This window comes from Anomaloglossus baeobatrachus, chromosome 10, assembly GCF_048569485.1.
Source record: "Anomaloglossus baeobatrachus isolate aAnoBae1 chromosome 10, aAnoBae1.hap1, whole genome shotgun sequence".
NCBI classification, from domain to species: Eukaryota; Metazoa; Chordata; class Amphibia; order Anura; family Aromobatidae; genus Anomaloglossus; species Anomaloglossus baeobatrachus.
Genome location: NC_134362.1, coordinates 90,095,778 through 90,116,561, shown reverse-complemented (window position 1 = coordinate 90,116,561; position 20,784 = coordinate 90,095,778).

The window sequence follows — 20,784 nt, the reverse complement described above, 5'->3', positions numbered from 1 at the left end:
GTCCAGTGTCAGACACTCCCCAGCAGGGATCACTAAGTTGAGACCCTATGAAATTCTGTTTAGAAGAACCCCCAGATACTTTAACTAAACTTGTTGTTTGTTTAACTAAACATTTGCCTAATATACGTTCTTGAGTTTTTTCCTCCAGATTCCAGCCAGATATAGACCTCTTTCTCTCTCTCTCTATCTCTCTTTCTTCCTCTCTTTTCAATCTTTCTCTCTCTTCCTCTCTTCTCACTCTCTCTGCTCAATCTTTCTCTCTCTTCCTCTCTTTTTCTCTCTCTTCCTCTCTCTCTCTCTCTTACTTTCTGATGAAGATCCAAGATGTCGGACCTAGGACCAGGAGATGGCTGTCTTCCCTCTTCTACCCGATACTTTGTGCCAAGAAGATGATATCCAAGCCTGTGTACCAGAAGATGACTGTGCATCCCACCTTTGATGATGTCCCACCATTACCGCCTGAGGACTGAGGAGCATGAGACTCTGAGTGAAACCAACCCTGATAAATATGAGCTGACTAGAGGACTACCGCCACGTTCCCCCTTCCTGAATAACATGTGCCAGCGTGGAACATAGGCATAAGGACAGTCAAGAGAGTACGGTCAGGATCTGGCTTCCTATGCATAGTTTGTTGGGTGGGGAGATTCATCCACAAGGGATGGGTTATCTCGTATGCGAGTGAGGTAACCATCGGCATTAGGACAGATCGATAGACTCGGAAAAAGTAAGGAAAAACTTTTGGCTATCTCCAAAGGGGGAATGTTATGGACAAGATTATGAACTATTAGGAGTATATAAGAGTTATATGAAGATATCCAAAAACCAGGATTTAAGATGGTGTTTGAACTGTGTACCACACCTACAGTATATCTGAATTCAGAAATAAGACTCAGACAGTCTGGACTTTCATGTGACAAGGGAATCATGCTGACATAGCTTAATATAAATGAGGAAATACATTATACATTACAGTTTACTGTATATCACAGAATAACCTATTTTTTCCAATAGGAGACGTGTTACGTATTCTTGGCTGGTAGCCAACTAGTTCCTTTTTAATGTTTGTCCACTTCCGTATTAAACCAGTCATATTTTCTATATAGAGCCATGTCATTTCTCTGGTCTGTATGGAAGAATTAGTATGCATGCTACTATAAAATGACTCATGATTTGGATGCAGACAGGGTTAAGGTAGATGCACAATTAGATTGCATCACTGTAAATTTATGGCCTGCCTTAACAGATATAGGAGCAGTACCCTGTACACTCACCACTGCATATAGCCTGAGCCTCTACTAGCAGGATATGGCTAGTGTTCTGCTTGTCCGCTCCTATACATACCGTGTATGCTACATATAGATTACCTTCTGTGAAGGAACAGAAAAGTGTAATGCACCATTTAGACTTTGTGAGTTAACAGAGTTCTGTTTATTTACTATAATATTATTTCCTTATCTGACTCTGTCATTTAATAGAGTTCAATATACATACTGCAGTATCATGTGGCTTAGAACACGGTTACTGCATACACAGGTCCTCTGTGCGGGACAGAGTCTCTTTACATCTGTTGGTACCTCTGTGTGACCTGTAACATAGAGTACCTTAGTTACCGGGTTACTGTTGGGTTTCAGTAGGGCTTTGTGCCACCAGCTGCAGTTCTGCCTTCACTTCACGGTGGACCCTGACCACTGGTAGTAGTATATTTTCATCTATTCCTATACCTGGATGTCCCCCTGTAACACTCTGCATGATTGTGATTGCAGTTTGGCAGCCTTTGAACAATCTTTATTCAGCATTAAATTCCGAACTCAACTACGGACGTCTGTGAGGCAAGGAATGTATATGCAGCCACAGTATGTTGGGAGGGTAAGGGGGGGTAGTATATACGGACCCAGTGTGTTGGGGAGTGAGGGGAGGAATGCATATGTGGCCATAATATGTTGGGGGGTGAGAGGAGGAATTTATATGTGGCCACAATATGTTGGGGGGTGAGGGGAGACATATATATGCAACCACAGTATGTACAGAGAGGGTGGGGAGGGATAACTATATAAATATACATATATACTGTATATGGCCACAGTATTTGGAGGGGGAATGTATAAATGGCCTGGCCACACAGTGTGGGGAGGGGGAAAGAGTAGAATATATAGGCACACAGTATGGGGAGAGAGGGTGGGGAGGAGGAGTATATATGGGAAGGGGGAAGTAAATATGCCCCACAGTATGGGGAGAGAGGGTGAGCAAGAGGGTGTATATATGTAGACAGTAAGGGGAGAGAGGGTGAAGGAGGAATATATACAGACATAGTATGGGTAGTGCATATGAACACAGTATGGGGAGCAAATGGGGGAAAAAAACTTTGAAGACATAATTTTGTGTACACGGTATGGGAAGCAAGCGCGCAGAATGGGTGCGGATACAGTATGGGAAGTGAGGAAGAAAGTCTGTTTTCGGACTCTACAGTTCGGGTTCGTTCATCAGTATACTGTAGATATCTGTTAGTTAGAGTCTTTAATAGCTGTATGTATCACATTTCCCTTTTAGATATTACTGATTTTGTATTGTTCTGCATCCTGAAAGTCATTTATGCCGCTAACTCTTTGTTTCCTTAAAATAAATATTTGTTGTTAAACCAAGAACCTCATGTTCCGGTATATAAATATTTGCCTAGCGGCATTAGATTAAACTGTGAGTTTTTGATGTGCGATTGTTTTGCCAAATTTTTAGCACTAAGGTTCAGATACAACTTTAAAGAAGGTAATTAAGTAATTTCATTATAAAGGTTAATATAAAATTAAAAAAATAAAGTATTATATTATGTACACTTTTGTATATTCAATATACAAAGGATAAGTATTTACAAGGTTAAGTACTTACATCACCAAGGAGCTTTTGAACATCTTCTGTCTGGAACATCAGTCGGCGACGCACGACAAAGACAGAGAACTCCTGGAAGTCTCAACACTGAATTGGGCGTCCCACGGATACATGAACACAAAAGAGCTTCTGTCATTGCCATATTTCTCTGAGATTAAAGAGTGGCTTGAACAATATTACACAAGCCTTGTTAATGTGTTGCAGTCTAGTGTCTAGTTCACTTTTGCCCTTATGAGTTAAATAAATCACAAGGTTTTGTCACAATGAACACATTGTCTGTCTCTATCAATAATATGTTATAGTTTAACAATCTATGGACTGAAAGTAGCCTGTTTTATATTTGCAATACAGCAGTTCATGTCTTTTTCTACAGCTATTGCCTAAATACTTGTTGTGAATCATCACTGAGTCGCCTTTACTCCGCTGTTGCATTCTTTGAAACTGTTTTACAAATAGTGAAGCATCAGATGGAATTGTTCATGTGGACTGGCAAAAGTAAAAAACATTATTGTGATAATTAAAATTATTTAATATGGAAAAAATTAGCAGTAATATCTTATGGGTTTTAACCTTCACATTCAGCCAGAGCATCACGTCTATTGTCATGAAAAGTTTGAATTCTCTCCTGGCCAAACACAGAGATGCCCCCCCCCCCCACGTGCCCTTGGTAATTATGGAAACCTTATCTGATCAACCTTTGGAAAGTATAGGTATGCATCTCCTGGCCAAACACAGAGATGCCCCCCCCCACGTCCCCTTGGTGATTGTGGAAACCTTATCTGATCAACTGTTGGAAAGTATAGGTATGCAACAGGTATTTATGACCGGGGAATGTAAGAACACATGGAAGGAAATGTAAAGAGAGACAAGTTCCTTTGTTCTGCTGGGTAATAAAAAAACTATGAACTAAGATTTTATGTACCACATTAATATCAAGCAAATTAAAATTATATTTTGGAAATCCTAATGAGATGGTGAACACAAAACACCATTTTGCTTCTCTGGGCGATGGCTCAAATCCCAGCAATTGGATAATAGCCAGTTAGATTATGCCAGGTATGTCATGTTTCCTACATGTGAAGAGGTAAATTCATGATAGGAAACATGATGCCAATATCTTTCACCTCTGAGCCCCAGGGGCAAAGATATGCTGAAGACTGGACTTTCATAATTTTCTGAAGGTCCTAGACTGGCCCATAGAAGGTCATCAAGGGGCTGGTGATAAGAGGTAATAAAGGATACTTGAAATATTTTTGGGTGATTTAGTTCATGAAGGGCACAGATAACCTGTGATTTTGTTCGCTTGTTTGAAGGAGACCCTCCCTCCCTAAAACTGGAAGTCATACCTGTGGCACAAGTTTGGTAAGTTTCTTTTTTTATCCTTTTATTTTATGTAATTGTTTACATAGCATTGTATTGTTCCCTTTTTGCAAATTTTGCATATTTTTATAAACACTGCTTACTCTTTTGGAATAAATATGTAAAACTTTATAGCTTTGTTCCTCTTTTATTATGTAAACCACAAACCCAAATACGCCTTACGCTATCTGTAACTGGTGTCCAAGCCACATATAAATGATTGGTGGTGGCAGCTAGTTTTTGGCTCGTGCTATTGTAGGGATGGCAGTGACAGTACTAGAGGTGCAGTATATATATTTCATGAGGTGGGACCGGTGATATACATACATTACCCTTACTGTGAGGATCAATAATCAGCATAAAATCAGAACAGCTGGAGCCTCATTTACTTATCGTCTGTCAATTCTGTAATTGTCCCGACTATAAGGGGCACCAGAAGGGTGTTTCATGATATATACAGTATATATATATATATATATATATATATATATATATATATATATATATACAGTACAGACCAAACGTTTGGACATACCTTCTCATTCAAAGAGTTTTCTTTATTTTCAGGACTCTGAAAATTGTAGATTCACATTGAAGGCATCAAAACTATGAATTAAAACGTGGAATGAAATACTTAAAAAAGTGTGAAACAACTGAAAATATGTCTTATCTTCTAGTTTCTTCAAAGTAGCCACCTTTTGCTTTGATTACTGCTTTGCACACTCTTGGCATTCTCTTGATGAGCTTCAAGAGGTAGTCACCAGAAATGGCTTTCCAACAGCCTTGAAGGAGTTCCCAGGGATGCTTAGCACTTGTTAGCCCTTTTGCCTTCACTCTGCGGTCCAGCTCACCCCAAACCATCTTGATTGGGTTCAGGGCTGGTGACTGTGGAGACCAGGTCATCTGGCGTAGCACCCCATCACTCTCCTTCTTAGTCAAATAGGCCTTATACAGCCTGGAGGTGTGTTTGGGGTCATTTTCCTGTTGAAAAATAAATGATGGTATAACTAAACGCAAACCGGATAAAATAGCACGCCGCTGCAGGATGCTGTGGTAGGCATGTTGGTTCTGTATGCCTTCAATTTTGAATAAATCCCCAACAGTGTCACCAGCGAAGCACCCCCACACCATCACATCTCCTCCTCCATACATCATGGTGGGAACCAGCCATGTGAAGTCCATCCGTTCACCTTTTCTACAAAGACACGGTGGTTGGATCCAAAGATCTCAAATTTGGACTCATCAGACGAAAGCACAGATTTCCACTTCTCTAATGTCCATTCCTTGTGTTCTTTAGCCCTAACAAGTCTCTTCTGCTTGTTGCCTGTCCTTAGCAGTGGTTTCCTAGCAGCTATTTTACCATGAAGGCCTGCGGCACAAAGTCTTCTCTTAACAGTTGTTCTGGAGATGAGAGGGTGTGTCCAAACTTTTGGTCTGTACTGTATATATAGACACACACTGTATATTTATATTTTATATTTATATTTATTTATATACTGTATGTAATAAACTGATGATTTTATGATCTGTAACCTGTTGTATTCACAAAACCTGTACATCTGGTCTCAGAGACAAATTTAAGTGAATGGTCTATCAAGCACTGAGAGAATATTTGTGCATCATGTAATCCTAATATCTGGATAACTCTTCTGCTCAAATAAGTGTCCTGGACCTGATCTTTTCACTTTACAAGGTGCTGAAAATCAATATCTCATTATTCTACAAACAACTTCAAGAGAAGTTCGTAAAGCTGGAAAAATAAATGTTCCCAAACTCTTAGGTTGCTTACAAACTTTGGTTTTTTTCAACTTGTATGTTGAAAAGATAATTTTAGGAAAAATGTGGATGTGTGTTCTTTCCTGCAGGTGATGAAACTTATGCTTGCTCCCATGAGTAGTAGCCGTCCTGAAAACAAAATATTCTCTGTGTTCAGTTATCCTGGAGAAGCATTAGGTTAAGTTCCACATAGCATAAATAATGCATTTTTTGTGCACAATAATGTGTGGGAATAAGCCAGTAGAGATAAAAAAAATACCTCTATTTTTTATCTCTACAGGCTAATTCCCTCACATTATTCTGTGTCCTATATAGAATTATAAAAAAAATCTGTGGAAAGAGAAGCGCAATAGGGTCTTACCCCGGTATGTAAGGGGTCTGCGATGAGCAATCCTACTCACCAAAGATGGTTGTGAAAGTCACAACTCCTATGCAAGCATGTAGCTCCAATCACGGCAGCGGTCCCCAATTTGGCAGACAACAGAGAACAGTAGAGAAGGGTTTCAATACCGCGCCAATGATCGACAATCCGGGAGTGTCAGATTAATGTTTCTTTATTTCATGCACAGGTCAGGTCAACGCGTTTCAAGAGGCACCGCTCTCTTCATCAGGACAAGCTGGCTAAAAACATCAAATCTCTATTGATGTTTTTAGCCAGCTTGTCCTGATGAAGAGAGCGGTGACTCTTGAAACGCGTTGACCTGACCTGTGCATGAAATAAAGAAACATTAATCTGACACTCCCGGATTGTCGATCATTGGCACGGTATTGAAACCCTTCTCTACTGTTCTCTGTTGTCTATATAGAATTATAGAATCTGCAAGCGACTTTCGACTAACATCCACACTAATTCGAACCTCCCACTCCCGGATCCAAGACTTCTTCCGAGCTGCACCAACCCTCTGGAACGCTCTACCCCAAGAAGTTAGGACAAATCACAACTTACTCAGCTTCAGACGCACCCTAAAGACGCATCTTTTTAGGGCGGCCTATCACACTCCCTAATCAGATTCGATTCACATAGTCCCTCTACAACCTCTCACAACATAGCTCCACATCAAACTCCATGGCACCCAAAGGCATCTCAAGGCTCGGGCCCACTGGTCCAGGAAACCATTATCCAGCCCCATTTCCATGAGATGGTTGGATTGTCATTGTAAATAAGCACTTGAACCTTGCCTCTCCCCCCATCTCATTGTAGATTGTAAGCTCTCACGAGCAGGGTTGTATTTTTTTTCCCCTCTAAATATTGTATTTCTATAACTGTTACTTGTTTGTATATGATCCTCCTGAATTGTAAAGCGCTACGGAATATGTTGGCGCTATAGAAATAAAGATTATTATTATTATTATTATAGAATGGTATAGTCGGAAGGGTCTTCCAGGGCCATTCGATCCAACCCCCTGTAAGTGTAAGTTTTCATAAATCATCCCAGCTATATATTTATACAGCTTCCGCTTGAAGATTTCCATTGATGGAGAGCTCACTACCTCCCATGGTAGCCTGTTCCACTCTCTGATTGCCCTCATTGTCAGAAAGTTTTTCCTAATGTCTAATTTGAATCTCCTTACTGTTATGCTAAGCACACAGGTGTAATGAGTAGAGATGAGCGGTGTTCTAATCGAACTGTTCGCCAATCTCAACTTCGACCTGTTTTTGGCGATGTTCGAGTCGTTCGACGTACTCGAACGATTAGCTTCACGTTCGACAGTTCGAGTTACCGACAGACAAGCAAGGGCATGTGTCACTGGCTGTGTATGTCACATTTCCTAGCCCTATAAGACCCGGCCATTTTCTCCAACGCCGCCATTATCTCAGTGCTGTGGTTGTGTGTCAGTCACCGCACCCACTGCTGCTGCTGTGGGCGCTATAAAGTGCAATCGAAACATCGGTTTAGGGAGTAAGGACTAGTTGTCATTTCAGCCCTTTTCAGGGCTAGATTAGAGCAGTTCATAGCAATTTTTGCTAGGCAGGTCTGTGCCAGCACTGTGCAAGTGTTTTTCACAGCATCTGTCCAAATCAGCTCAGGCAATTCCTTTGGGCATAGTATCAGTGTGTGAAACTGGTGTAGCACTGCTGTCAAGAAAGCTACTCCACCTCTCCATCTGTAGTAGCCAATTTTTAACTGCAGCTAGTCCAGGCAATCCCTTGGGCATAGAATCAGTGTGTGATAGTCAGCGGTGTAGGAGTCTTGTAAAGTAAGATACACCACCTGTCTCCATCTCTATTAGCCAATTTTTAACTGCAGCTAGTCTAGGCAATCCCTTGGCCATAATATCAGTGTGTGATAGTCAGTGGCTTACCACTGCTGTCAAGAAAGCTACCCCACCTCTCCATCTGTAGTAGCCAATTTTTAACTGCAGCTAGTCCATGCAATCCCTTGGGCATAGTATCTTTGTGTGATAGTCAGTGGCATACCACTGCTGTCAAGAAAGCTACCCCATCACTCCATCTGTAATAGCCAATTTTTAACTGCAACAAACAGTTGCCAATTTGTTCACATGCAAAATGAGTGGAAAAAGGCCAGATGCTGGTGGAAAGGGGAACAGGCGTGTTGGAAAGGGAAAAAAAGATTGTGTCCCTGGGGAAGATGGCAAAGCAGCAGTAACATCTGCTGAAGAAAGACCATCTTCCAGCCAAAATAAGATGTCTACTTCTTTCCGTGGACAATCTGATATGATCCCTTTCTTACGGACACAACCATAGCTGCCAAATGTAGATGAGGCACAAAAAGAGCAGGTGCTTGAATGGATCTCAAGTGCTCCATCAAGTGGCCTCTCCTCCACTTCAACTTCACCAACATCCCAAATACTCCAGTCATCTGAGGTGTCACCCCAATCGCACTTGCTTCCTATCAGCTCTCAAGTCTCCACCTGCCCTGCTGAGTATGGGGTAACAGAGATGGTGGAGTCTGCAGAGCTGTTCAGTCACACTATAGCCTGGGAATTAGAGGTCTGCTCCAAAGCTGCAGTGAGTCCAGACAAGGAAATGATCTGCACTGATGCCCAGAAGCTTTGTGAGTCGGATTCAGGCCCAGATGAAGAAGGTTCTGAGCATAATGTAGACCCTCATTCCCAAGCTGTAACTCCTCTTGGTGGAGACAATGAGGAACATGCTGATGAGACTCAGATACCTGATTGGAATGACAACTTAACTATTCGGTCACGGAAGGAAGAGGACGAGGGGAGTGAGAACACACAGGGTGATGATGAGGTTGTAGATCCCACTTACTGTGAACCCATAGTAGGGAGTCGATGGGGTCAGCAGAGGAGGTGGAGGAGGATGCTACTGACAAGGAGGTTAGGTTGCGCCTTCCTGGACAGAAACAGAGTACTGGAAGCACGTCAAAAACTGTATCCTCATCCACAACTCTGCCTCTGAGCAGAACTGATGGTGGCTCTGCAGGTCGCATGGGCTCTATGCCTTGCCTAGCCTGGGCCTTTTTTAACATCGCAAAGGATCACCCAACTCATGCCATCTGTAAGATTTGTCACCAACCTCTAAGTAGAGGCCAAAAACTCACTAGTTTGAGTACTTCGTCCATGAACCGTCACATGGATATGAAGCATAAGTCGCAGTGGGAAGATCACTGTGCTACAATGCGGCCTAGCGGAGCGTGCCAACCACCGTCTGCCCCATCAAGTGCATCCATGCGCTCTTCATCCTCTGTGACTGTAGGGACAGCAGTCACACATGCTTTTCGACGCAGACCTTCCACCTCTTTACCCGCAACAGGCAGTGTGATTGGCAGGTCGTCAGTTGTTTTGGAAGTGGAAACAGCTGCTGGTGTTGAGCTCTCTGAGACATCGAGAGCACCACCTTCCTCACCGACTAGCAGTTTGCCAGGGACTCCTTACTCAACGCCGTCTCAGAACAGCAGCCAGCCCTCAGTCCTTCAGATGTGGACAAGTAAAAGACCATTTCCTCCTAGCCATGCAAAGCTAAGAGGTTGACTTTCAGCATCTGCAAGCTGTTGGCTACAGAAATGCGGCCTTTCCACCTGGTGGACACACAGGATTTTCGAGACCTTATGTCCGTCGCAGTGCCCCAGTACCAGATGCCCAGTCGCCACTACTTCTCCAAGAAAGGTGTGCCTGCGCTACACTAGCATGCTGCACACAACATCAATGCTTCCTTGAGAAACTCTGTGTGTGACAGAGTGCATTTCACCACAGATACTTGGACCAGTAAGTATGGACAGGGACGTTACATGTCTCTGACTGGGCACTGGGTAACTATGGTGAGAGATGGAGAAGGGTCTGCTGTACAAGTCTTGCCGTCCCCATGAGTTGTGCGTCAATCCTCTGTATGTAGAAGTTCCTCAACTGCTTCTGCCTCTTCCACCTCATCTGGGTCCTCCACCTCCGCCCAAAGCCTGTCTGGTCAGGCCACCAGCGTTGTAACTGCCCACAAGGAATACCGCACACCTCCTGACAATGATGGCAGCAGAGCTCAATGGCATCAGGCGGCCTTTACATTGAAATGTCTGGGAAATGTTAGTCACACAGCTGAGGAGTTGTGGTCAGCTCTGGACACAGAGTTTCATCAATGGTTTTCTCCACTCAACCTGGAGCCAGGGAAGGCCGTGTCCGACAATGCTGCCAGCCTGGGTGCGGCCCTTCGCTGGGGCAATGTGACACACGTGCCTTGTATGGCTCACATGTTGAACCTTGTTGTCCAGCAATTTTTAACCCACTATCCTGGCCTAGATGGGCTTCTGCAGAGGGCACGGTCACTATGTTCTCACTTCCACCGTTCACACCCCGCAGCTGAACGACTTGCATCACTCCAGAAGTCTTTCGGCCTGTTGGTTCACCGGCTGAAATGCGATGTGCCGACATGCTGGAATTCGACTCTCAACATGTTGCAGCGACTGTAGCAGCACCGCCGAGCCCTGGTGCAATATGTTATGACGTATAGCCTGGGCCAACGAGATGCAGGGGTGGGGCAGATCACGCTCCTGGAGTGGTCTCAGATCAAGGACCTATGCACCCTTCTGCACAGTTTCGACATGGCGACGAAGATGTTTAGCGCTGACAATGCCATTATCAGCATGACAATTCGAGTCATTTACATGCTGGAGAACACTCTAAACAGTATTCGGAGTCAGGTGGTGGGACAAGAGGAAGTGGAGGAATTACAGGAGGATTCATGAGGAAGGGATACCAAGATCTCCAAGATCCAGACGGTCAGTAGCACCAAGGCGGCAGGCATTGGACGGTGGGGGAGAGGGATTAACAAGGGCGCATGGTAGCAGCCAAACTGTTGAGGAAGGTGCAGGGGCCCAGGAAGAAATGGAGGACGAACTGGCGATGGGCATGGAAGACTCAGCAGATGAGGGAGACCTTGATCACATTTCTGTTGTGTGAGGTTGGGGGGAGAGGGCAGAGAAAGGAAGCAAGATTCTCACCTCGCCGCCACAAACACAGCAAGGACTTGGTCCTCTAGGATGCGCAAGACACATGAGCGCCTTCTTGCTGCACTACCTACAACATGACCCTCGGATTGTCAGAATTCGAAGTAATGCTGACTACTGGGTTGCCACACTCTTGGATCCCCGGTACAAGTCAAAATTTGGCGAAATAATTCCTGCCATAGAAAGGGATGCATGTATGCAGGAGTATCAGCAGAAGCTGTTACACAATATGAGATTGGCTTTTCCACTAAACACCAATAGTATACAGATTGAATCTCACAGTTCTAACTTGCCAACCATGGGACTATCGAGTCATCATCACTCAAACCGTACCAGCAACACCGTATCTGGTGGTAACAGCAATTATATGGAATCATTTCATGAATTTTTTAGACCATCCTTTGCAAGGCCACAAGACACAAGAAGTCCGACACATAGTCAACACCTGGAGAGGATGATACAGGAGTATCTCCAAGTAAATATCGATGCCATGACTGTGCAACTGGAGCCTTGCTCATTTTGGGCTTCCAATCTGGAAAAATGGCCTGAGTTTGCCACTTATGCTTTGGAGATCTTGTCGTGTCCCACAGCCAGTATTCTCTCGGAACGTGTATTCAGTGCTGCTGCGGGTGTGCTGACAGATAAGCGCACGCGTCTGTTCAGTGGCAATGTGGACAGACTAACGTTCATCACGATGAACAAATCCTTAATCTGCAAGGACTTTTCTACCCCTGTGTCATCCTGGGGAGAGTAAAGGCTTGTGTATTTTTGATTGTGCTTCATGGATTCAACATTTTAAGTTTGCAACTGTGGGACAATTGATGCCACTTAAGTGGTGTCTGTGGCCCAATTTTTTTTAAAAATGGGGACTCTTGTTGGAGTCCACTTGCTGTGTTTTACATGATTTCAGAAGGGCATGACATGCCTATATCTGTGTCTTCTCCTCCTTTTACTCATCCAGCTCTTTTCTTTCAGCATGAGTATATGTACTTGTCACTTTTACATCTGTTTGTGGTGTCTTCTGAGTTGTTTGTCACCTTTTGGACATCTTAAAAGGTGTTTTCTATGTGTTTGTATTTGTTTGTGTTTGCCTGCCATTGTCTTCAATGGGGTTTGATGGTGTTCGACGAACGTTCAACGAACACACCCGCCGTTCCACGAACCGAATAGAAGTCGAACACTAGGGTGGTGGCTCATCTCTAGTAATGAGATGCTAGACCACTAGGAATCACTATACACCCTAGTGAAGGAGATTTCCACTAGGAAAGTCGAGAAAGCCAGCGGTCAGGAGCTGGGAGATCACGTCAGTAACAGAGGGAGAGAGAGAAGCTGAAGTCAGTGTGCGAGCCTACAGTCAGTACCAGGAAGTCACGTGAAGTACCAGGAAGAGAGCGGAGCAGGGGTCAGGATACAAGCTGAGATTGGAAGCCAAGAGAACAAGTCAGGTACATGGGAGTGAGCGGAGTTGGAGGTCAGGAACCAGCCGGAGGTCAGGGAGTCAGGGAATCAAGACAGAGTAGAGGAGGAGGCAGGACGAGGCATGAGGAACTAGGAAGTGGGACAAGATAAGGAAAATCACTTATGGGAACCAGAGATGTGTACTGCAAAACAGGAACTATTACTGGCAGCGTTCCAGGTGGACTAGCTCCCGCCCGGATAAAGCGAGGCTCCAAAGAACAGACCCCTCCACACAGAACCAGACCGAGAACAATGAATTCACTGGAGGAACAAATGAGGCCCAGTACAGGCTCTTCAGGAGGGAAGAGCACAACTCATCAGAATCATGACACTTCCTTTTAGTTTCAACCTATTACTTCTTGAAGTTCCTTGTGCTAATGCGAATAGGGTAGTTCCCTCTGCACTGAGACTACCTTTCAGATATTTATAAACCAGTACTAAGTCTTCTCTCAGCTTGCTCTTTTGCAAACTAAACATTCCTAGTTCTTTTAGCTAATCTTCATGGTTTGTAGACCTTCTAACATTTCAGTTGCTCTTCTCTCGACTTGCTCCAATACATCAATGTCTTTCTTGAATTGTAGCACCCAAAATTGTACACAGTATTCCAGGTGGGGCTGACCAAGGCAGAGTATAGGGGAGTAATTACTTCTTTTGCTCTAGATTCAATATTTGCTTTAATATATCCCAGAATATTGTTGGCCTTTTTAGGTGCAGCTCAACATTGTTTGCTCTTGTTGAATCTGGGATCTACTATTATGCCCAAGTCCTTTTCCTCGATGCTATCACCTAGTTCTATTCCTCCCAATTATATATATGCTTTTTACATTTCTTTTACCCAGATATAGGACTTTGGATTTGTCTCTATTAAACACCATTCTGTTTGCCTTGGCCCATTGTTCGAGTGTGTCTAAATCCTTTTGAATACGCTTTCTTTCCTCTCTAGTGTTGGCTACTCCTCATATCTTAGTATCATCCGCAAATTTTATGAGTTCCACAGATTATTTATAAAGATATTAAACAGCACTGGCCCCAGGACAGAGTCTTGTGGCGCCCCGCTTTTGACTTTCCTCCAGGTTGATGTGTATCTGTGCCGCCCCGCGCATTACCTTCAGGTGTAGGTCGTCGCAGGGTCGCCACAGGCTTGGAGATCTTCTGGTCACAGGTAGGTTGATTTCTGTTGGATTCGTGATGCCACTCTTGGTATTGTGGTCAGGGCGACCGCCACTGCAGATTAGGGGACGCCTGGGGCTGATGTTGAATGCAGTTAGATGTAGTGGCCTCCCGAGAGTGAGGCTGGCCCCAGGGCCCAGTTTAGGTGTGTGGAACCACAGGTCGCAGAATGACTCACATGCAGAGCAAAAATGTCTTTCTGGGTTTTTACTCACTTTCAGGTGGCAGGGGTGAGTAACCCGGGTGAAGCTGTGATGAACAGGTGGAACCAGGAATTCCTTCAGGCTGACTTGTGAGGGTGGCTACTGACTCGCCTTCCTAACCCTTGTGTTTTTGTGGTGACCCAGACTTGTAGTCCTACAGGGTCACCCAGGGAAGTTGCTTCTGCCTGTTCTCCCCTTTTATGGCCCGTCTGCTTGTAGCCTGGACCAGGTCACTCTGGCTGCTTGCCTTTGTGAACTATGGGCCCTCTCGTTGCTACATGGCTCCAGACTCTGTGGTGTTATGGTGGAGGGTATGAAGTACCCCCACCTGCAGGTTTGACAGGCCCACTGAATGGGACTCTGCGCTGGGGACCTGTAACCTCGTGTGGCCTGGCCCTCTCCTGGCAGTCCCCGTACTCAGCCACCCCTTTGCACTCCAGCCTTGGGTGGATTTCCGGCAGCACTACCAGGTGACCGTTCTCCTCCATCAGTAACCACTGCACCTGCAGTGTCTGACTAGTGACAGCCTCCAGGTTTCCTCCTTGCGACTGCTCTCCCTGAGATTCACTTCAGACTGGCTCACTGCTTCCTCCCCTCTGTGTCTGCCTCCGCAACTTAGCAACTAGGCTCTCTACCACACCCCTTGAGTGGAAATGGAGGCCACGCCCCCTCCTGGATTCCCCAGGGGTCTCTTCAAAGGTCAATGTGGAAGACCTGGTTACTATGCGCCTGTGTTACCACACCTCGGTCAGCCTTCTAGATTATCTGTATTGCACTGCCCCCAGCATGGATGCAGTACTCAGTGGTGCCTGACCAGGTCAGGGGCGCCACATTCTCCCTTAGTTATCAACAGCACGTCCTCGGGCTGCAAGACAAACATTTTAAAATGCATAAAACAGTAAAACATGTAAAAGCATCATAAAACACTGTAAAGCATACCAGGTACCATACATCACCACCCTCCACCCACAAGTCCGTTACCCACCCAAAACCTTCTCAGGAGGCAAGTCACTGGTCCATTTGGTAACCAGGTCTGGGCCATCTGTTTCCCCAGACCTTTCCTCCAATCTTTCTCTCCTGTCGAGCTGCCCCTTCGGCCACTTCTGGCAGGATGTAGAGGCGGCTTTCTTGGTCGGTGTTGTTACCTGGTAACCATCTCTTGTGGTGCCGCGCCTTCAGCCTCTTCTGGCGGGAATGTAGAGGCAGCATCCACAGTTGATACAGACAGGGTACCCTCTTGGTGGTGGAGAGCCAGGCCCCATAAACAGGCATGCTCCCTGGTTACAGGCGAGCCTGGCCCCTAAACAGGCAGGCTCTGGTGGGGGTACTATTCAAGGTAACTACATACACTGCGAGAGTTTGTGGCTCTAGCCAGTTCATAGCCTTATGGTTCGTATTTTTCAAAAGTGCACAAAACCAGGTGCAAAAAGCATTTTCTCTTTAAGCATTACAAACTCTTCAAAACTTTAACTCTGCTGTACTTTTCTTTACTTTACATAGACTCTTCTTCCTTCTTCTTACCAAGGCTTTGGCCTGTAGGGCTATGGCACCTGACATTCTCCACATCTCTGTCGTTGTCATCTGTAGTAATTAGTGATGAGCGAGCATGCTTGTCACTACTCGGTACTCGCACGAGTATCGCTGTACTCGGGCTGCTCGGCGGGGACCGAGTAATCTCGCGATACTCGTGCTGTACTCGTGGTCTTCATTTCTGCATCTTGGCGCTCTTTTGAGAGCCAGCCCTCATGAAGGGATTGGCTGGCAGACCACTGCAATGCCACAGCCCTGTTAGTTGTGGAATTGCAGTGATTGGCCGGCCTGCACAGCGTGACCGAGCCTTTATATCGGCCGGCGCGCTGTGCTCTGCTCACAGCTATTCAGACAGTCAGTGTAGGGAGAGTGTCGCTGATTCAGGGAAAGGTTTGCGGCCCTTTATAGTTAGTTCCGGAGCAGGGCTGCAAACAGTGTGACCAGAAGTCCTTCTCAGGACTATTCTAGTTGTATACAGGCAGGCAGGGTATAGCCAGGTCGGAGTACAGTAGCAGAGTCCTTCTCAGGACTATTGTTGCTATATACAGGCAGGGTATAGCCAGGTCGGAATACAGGCTAGTGACCAGAAGAGTCCTTGTCAGGACTATTGTAGCAGTATACAGGCAGGCAGGCAGGGTATATAGCCATTCCTAGTGGTGACCGTATACCAGCCTTCATCATATCTGGGGCTGGTGTACACAGTGTAAAACAGTCCAGATAGTGTCAGACTTCTCAGTAATTGTCGCTCCTAAAAACCAGTTAGGTTCTTATTGCGTCCGTGCTTGCATTTAAAAACAGCACGTGTGTGGCAGTCGGTGGCAGGGTACAGGTGCGCGTTTTGCACAAACTATTATATAACGCACAAGTCTAGTGTATAATACACGTCAGTCAGCAGTGTCTGATAGTGTCAGACTTCTCAGTAATTGTCGCTCCTAAAAACCAGTTAGGTTCTTATTGCGTCCGTGCTTGCATTTAAAAACAGCACGTGTGTGGCAGTCGGTGGCAGGGTACAGGTGCGCGTTTTGCACAAACTATTATATAACGCACAAGTCTAGTGTATAATACACGTCAGTCAGCAGTGTCTGATAGTGTCAGACTTCTCAGTAATTGTCGCTCCTAAAAACCAGTTAGGTTCTTATTGCGTCCGTGCTTGCATTTAAAAACAGCACGTGTGTGGCAGTCGGTGGCAGCGTACAGGTGCGCGTTTTGCACAAACTATTATATAACGCACAAGTCTAGTGTATAATACACGTCAGTCAGCAGTGTCTGATGGTGTCAGACTTCTCAGTAATTGTCGCTCCTAAAAACCAGTTAGGTTCTTATTGCGTCCATGCTTGCATTTAAAAACAGCACGTGTGTGGCAGTCGGTGGCAGCGTACAGGTGCGCGTTTTGCACAAACTATTATATAACGCACAAGTCTAGTGTATAATACACGTCAGTCAGCAGTGTCTGATAGTGTCAGACTTCTCAGTAATTGTCGCTCCTAAAAACCAGTTAGGTTCTTATTGCGTCCGTGCTTGCATTTAAAAACAGCACGTGTGTGGCAGTCGGTGGCAGGGTACAGGTGCGCGTTTTGCACAAACTATTATATAACGCACAAGTCTAGTGTATAATACACGTCAGTCAGCAGTGTCTGATAGTGTCAGACTTCTCAGTAATTGTCGCTCCTAAAAACCAGTTAGGTTCTTATTGCGTCCGTGCTTGCATTTAAAAACAGCACGTGTGTGGCAGTCGGTGGCAGGGTACAGGTGCGCGTTTTGCACAAACTATTATATAACGCACAAGTCTAGTGTATAATACACGTCAGTCAGCAGTGTCTGATAGTGTCAGACTTCTCAGTAATTGTCGCTCCTAAAAACCAGTTAGGTTCTTATTGCGTCCGTGCTTGCATTTAAAAACAGCACGTGTGTGGCAGTCGGTGGCAGGGTACAGGTGCGCGTTTTGCACAAACTATTATATAATGCACAAGTCTAGTGTATAATACACGTCAGTCAGCAGTGTCTGATAGTGTCAGACTTCTCAGTAATTGTCGCTCCTAAAAACCAGTTAGGTTCTTATTGCGTCCGTGCTTGCATTTAAAAACAGCACGTGTGTGGCAGTCGGTGGCAGCGTACAGGTGCGCGTTTTGCACAAACTATTATATAACGCACAAGTCTAGTGTATAATACACGTCAGTCAGCAGTGTCTGATAGTGTCAGACTTCTCAGTAATTGTCGCTCCTAAAAACCAGTTAGGTTCTTATTGCGTCCGTGCTTGCATTTAAAAACAGCACGTGTGTGGCAGTCGGTGGCAGCGTACAGGTGCGCGTTTTGCACAAACTATTATATAACGCACAAGTCTAGTGTATAATACACGTCAGTCAGCAGTGTCTGATAGTGTCAGACTTCTCAGTAATTGTCGCTCCTAAAAACCAGTTAGGTTCTTATTGCGTCCGTGCTTGCATTTAAAAACAGCACGTGTGTGGCAGTCGGTGGCAGGGTACAGGTGCGCGTTTTGCACAAACTATTATATAACGCACAAGTCTAGTGTATAATACACGTCAGTCAGCAGTGTCTGATAGTGTCAGACTTCTCAGTAATTGTCGCTCCTAAAAACCAGTTAGATTCTTATTGCGTCCGTGCTTGCATTTAAAAACAGCACGTGTGTGGCAGTCGGTGGCAGGGTACAGGTGCGCGTTTTGCACAAACTATTATATAACGCACAAGTCTAGTGTATAATACACGTCAGTCAGCAGTGTCTGATAGTGTCAGACTTCTCAGTAATTGTCGCTCCTAAAAACCAGTTAGGTTCTTATTGCGTCCGTGCTTGCATTTAAAAACAGCACGTGTGTGGCAGTCGGTGGCAGCGTCAGGCTCCATATTGTCCCTGGATAGAGACGTGCATGATGGCCTGTAAACATGAAGTGCCCATTGTAAGGAAGTGGGTCTATTGTAGTATAGCCCTTAGGCAGGGCAGCCAAAAATTGGGAGGCTCCATATTGTCCCTGGATAGAGACGTGCATGATGGCCTGTAAACATGAAGTGCCCATTGTAAGGAAGTGGGTCTATTGTAGTATAGCCCTTAGGCAGGGCAGCCAAAAATTGGGAGGCTCCACATTGTCCCTGGATAGAGATGTGCATGAGGGCCTCAAAACATTGTTCCCATTGCAAAGAAGCGGGTCTCCTGTCGTTGTAATGCCCATTCAGAAAGAATGGGCGAAAAAATTTACCACTGGGGGTATACCTGAAACAACGGCTTAACTATTGTAACGGTCACCATGATGGCGCATGAGGAGAAGGAGGAGCAGTCCAGCGATTAGCCAAAGTCCAGAAGTGTGTTACCATGGGTGAGTGGAGGTACATGGCAAATTCCCGTTACAAACTTTAAATTCCGCTGTAATTTGCTGTTGGTGTGTGTGGTGAAGTCTGGCCAAATCCAACCCTTGTTCATCTTGATCAGAGTCAGCCTGTCAGCATTTACAGTTGACAGGCGGGTGCGTTTATCTGTAATGATTCCACCTGCGGCACTAAAAACACGCTCTGACAAAACGCTAGCGGCAGGGCAGGCCAGGACTTCCAAGGCGTAGAGAGCCAATTCATGCCACGTGTCCAGCTTGGATACACATTAATTGTAAGGCACAGAGGAATGTCGGAGTACAGTTGTTTGATCTGCAAGGTACTCCTTGAGCATCTGGGCAAACTTAGGATTTCTTGTGGCACTAACCCTCACCTCAGGGGCTGTGGTATGTGAGGGGCTGAGAAAACTGTCCCACATCTTAAAGACTGTTCCCCTACCTCTGGCGGATTGGACTTGTGCCCCTCTCGGCTGTACGCCTTGGTTGTCCACTGATTCCTGACCTATGCCGCTAGCGTTTTGTGAGGGGAATGCTTTGCCTACTTCCGTGACTATGGCCTTCTGGAACTGCTGCATTTTGCCTGACCTCTCCGCCTCGGGAATAAGAGACATAAAGTTGTCCTTTTAGCGTGGGTCTAACAGTGTTACCAACCAGTAATGATTGTCGGCCAAGATGTTCTTAACGCGAGGGTCACGAGACAGGCAGCTTACCATAAAGTCAGCCATGTGTGCCAGACTCTTAACAGCCATCACTTCAGTATCCTGACCAACACGATGACTGAACATGCTGTCCTCCTCCTCCTCCTCCTCCTCATCATCTACCCTGTCCTCTGGCCAGCCACGCTGAACCGAGGATATGACTGCATGTCATATCCTCAATTTGGCCAGAGAGTTGCTCCATGTCTTCATCCTCCTCCTCGTCATAGTCCTCCACTGCACGTTGTGATGAGACGAGGCTGGGCTGTGTGTTATCATCACCCACACCCACTACTGTTTCTTGCTCAAACTCATCGCGCTCCGCCTGCAATGCATCATGGTTGTTTTTTGAGCAGAGACCATTTTAGAAGGCAGAGAAGCGGTATGGTGACGCTAATAATGTCGTCATCGCCGCTCACCATCTTGGTGGAGTCCTCAAAGTTTTGGCGGATGGTGCATAGGTCGGACATCCCTCTCCACTCCTCAGGTGTTATGTGTGGAGTTTGACCCATTTCCCGACGGCTTAGGTGATGCAGGTACTCAACAACTGCCCTCTTCTGCTCACATATCCTGACCAACATGTGCAGAGTTGAATTCCAAAGCGTGGGGACATCACACACCAGTCTGTGTGCCGGAAGATGCAAACGGCGTCTTAAGCCGGCAAGGCCGGCTGAAGCAGTAGGTGACTTTCGAAAATGTGCAGACAGGCGGCGAACTTTTATCAGCAGATCAGTCAGCTCTGAGTATGACTTTAGAAACCGCTGAACCACGAGGTTGAGCACATGGGCCACGCATGGAACATGTGTCAGCTGGCCTCGCCTCAAAGCCGCCACCAGGTTCCGGCCATTGTCACACACGACCTTTCCTGGCTTTAGGTTCAGAGTTGTGAGCCAGTGATCTGCCTGCTGTTTCAGAGCTGTCCACACCTCTTCTGCATTGTGGGGTTTGTCACCTATGCAGA